At 29.1% G+C, this 2,644-nt stretch overlaps 1 non-coding gene across 1 annotated transcript; it reads right to left on the reverse strand.

The window, feature by feature from the left end:
- Positions 1-892: 892 nt before the first annotated feature.
- On the reverse strand, positions 893-966 carry TRNAI-AAU (transfer RNA isoleucine (anticodon AAU)). Its single transcript has one exon. It is a non-coding gene; the product is annotated as a tRNA-Ile (tRNA).
- Between the last annotated feature and the right edge of the window lie 1,678 nt (positions 967-2,644).

Here is a 2,644-nt window from a genome sequence, read left to right on the forward strand (position 1 = left end):
ATATTAGAGGACTTTTTTTCTGGAATTTTCATGATTTTATTATCAAAGAGATACAAATTTTACATTTTTAAATTAAATATAAAAAATACGTTTAAAATAAAAAAAAAACATTATATTATTATATCTTATTGTTATGCTATTAAGACAATAAATACGTATATATATATAAAATAAATATTTATATATTTTTAACATAAATTAATAAGTAAAGGCCGTCATTAAACAGGGGCATCGTCTGACTGTAAACATGATGGTTCGATTCCCACTCGAAGGAGTAAATTATTATTTTTTCGCTTTGGTAACAAAACAAAGCGCGGCGCTGAGTACCGCTACTCACAACGGGATGTCTGCAGAAAGAGGGGAACAATGCTCCTTCTGCATAGATATAACATAATACTAAAAAACAAAATTCCGTAAAAAAACTGACCGTCCTTCCTATTTCCAATAATAATTAATTATTATTTTAGAATGCAATAAAGGCGTGGGTGTGATACTAAAAATGATAGAGCATAACACACAATGTTGTTTATATTGGGCACTTTTATAGCCTTGTTTTTTTTTAATTCAAGGTAATCAGTTGAACAGTAGTTTATCATCAAGGATTTTTTGATATGGTTTTTTTTTATAGATTTTTTGATCCGTAGTGAATCGTCACGTATATAGGTTAACGTTGATAGTAGGTTAGGTAGAGTATTCTGTGATGTAATTTAAAAAGTGCGTAATTGAGCTACGTTATCTAAGACCAATAATATATATTTAACGATATTATTATTTTTACTACGACCTAAAATAACGATAAGCTAAAAGAAAAAAAACCTTAATACTATATAAAATAGTGTAGAGTAAAAAAAGAAAAAAAATCAAAATTTCAAAAAATGTAAAAAAAGAAGATTGGCCCATGAGGGGATCGAACCCGCGACCTTCGCGTTATTAGCACGACGCTCTAACCAACTGAGCTAATGGGCCATTGATGCGTAGTGCAAAATTAAGGTACTGTAGCTTTCACCAACGATACACGACGTAGAGTAAGAATTATTGAGTCAATATATTTATTATCATTTGATTTAATTTCTTTTAAATAGTATATTAAAATAAATATCTTTACTAAGTGCAGATAATCATTTTAATTAATATGACATTATAAAGATATGTCATATTGTAGAACGTAACAACTGAAAAAGAAGCCGTCATGTGAAATAATTATATTTTATACTAGCGACCCGCTCGCGGCTCTGCCCGCTTGAGCTACATTTAACTATTTTCCCACCTTTATTACTTTCGTGATTTAATAATTATTTTAAAATTAATTATTTATGAACCGATTTCAATAAATACCGAGGGAAGTTTGCCAAAATACTATAGTGAGATAAATGGACAGAAAATTTAAAATCATTGCTTTGGGGTCTATAAATGCTCTTAAGAATAGATTTTCTCATATGTCTTCTAAATACAGACAGTGACAAGTTACAATTTTATTATATGTAAAGATTACTTTCATTTTCTCGCAGTGACCTGTTAGATAGAACTCAGTGTTGAGTTCTACCACTCAATATGCAATGTCTCAAAAACGGAATGTCATAACAAAGAGTTCTCTCTGTCGATACGAGAAGCGTGAAGGTGATTTTTTGCTTTTAGTTTAATTTTTAAATTGAAATACATAGATATTAATTATTAATCATAAATTAGGTATATTTTTTTCTTAATTATAAGTATTTACTTATAATAAGTTCATGACACAAAAATATGTGAAAAGGAACCAGATAGCTTATCAATGGAACGCGTCTGTTTACATTTTTTCTCTGGGTCAATTTACGTCGAATATTTTAAATATCTACTTTCAAAGGTTACTTTTGCTATTTTACCTTGTATTATTTGGGAAATTTTATTTAGTAATTGGGAAATAACGGATGAATTTAATTATTATGTAAAAAGTTTTATAAGTTTTTATAATTCGTTTTTTTTTGTGTAGTTTTCAGAGCTCTGGAAAGACAATGCACGGCGTTAAGTTTCACTAAGCAATACGCTATGTCTTGAAACGAATTCGGAAAGCGGGAAATGGATGGAATTTAAAAAATCTTCGGAGTCTATTAATAGGTCTGCGATTTGGTTGTCTGAGATTGCACAATAAGACTGCCTAGTAAAAAGTAAAAAGTAATTAATGATATATTACTATAACTACAATATTTTTTTCATAATATAAAATAGAGTATATAAGTAAAAATAAATATTATAATATTTATTTAAAACAGTATTATACGAACTTGCAACGATGAGTGCACGAGAACTGTCGTCATCTGCTATTTATATATTTATCTCGCTTCGAACATATGTATGTACGTACTGATAACGTGTATGTTCTAGAGTCTAGACATTGTTTTTACGGATTTCGAATATTATTACGAGGTAGGCAGAGAGATGAAACACTTGGTTGTCTACTTTTCCTTAATCCAATTTTATATTGTCTTAAAAATAAAGAACCAACCAGATAACGGAGTCTTAGTAATAGGGTCCCGTTTAACTTTTGCATATCCATGAAAATATATGATATTGTGAAACATAATTTGATTAATGAATGCAATGTGGGGTGAGTACAGCTCGAAGTTATATTAGCGTTTATACTCGTATGTTTAAAACGACTGATAGA

The sequence above is a fragment of the Heliconius melpomene genome, chromosome 1, assembly GCF_056956725.1.
Source record: "Heliconius melpomene rosina isolate 202511_hmr_F chromosome 1, ASM5695672v1, whole genome shotgun sequence".
Lineage (NCBI taxonomy): Eukaryota > Metazoa > Arthropoda > Insecta > Lepidoptera > Nymphalidae > Heliconius > Heliconius melpomene.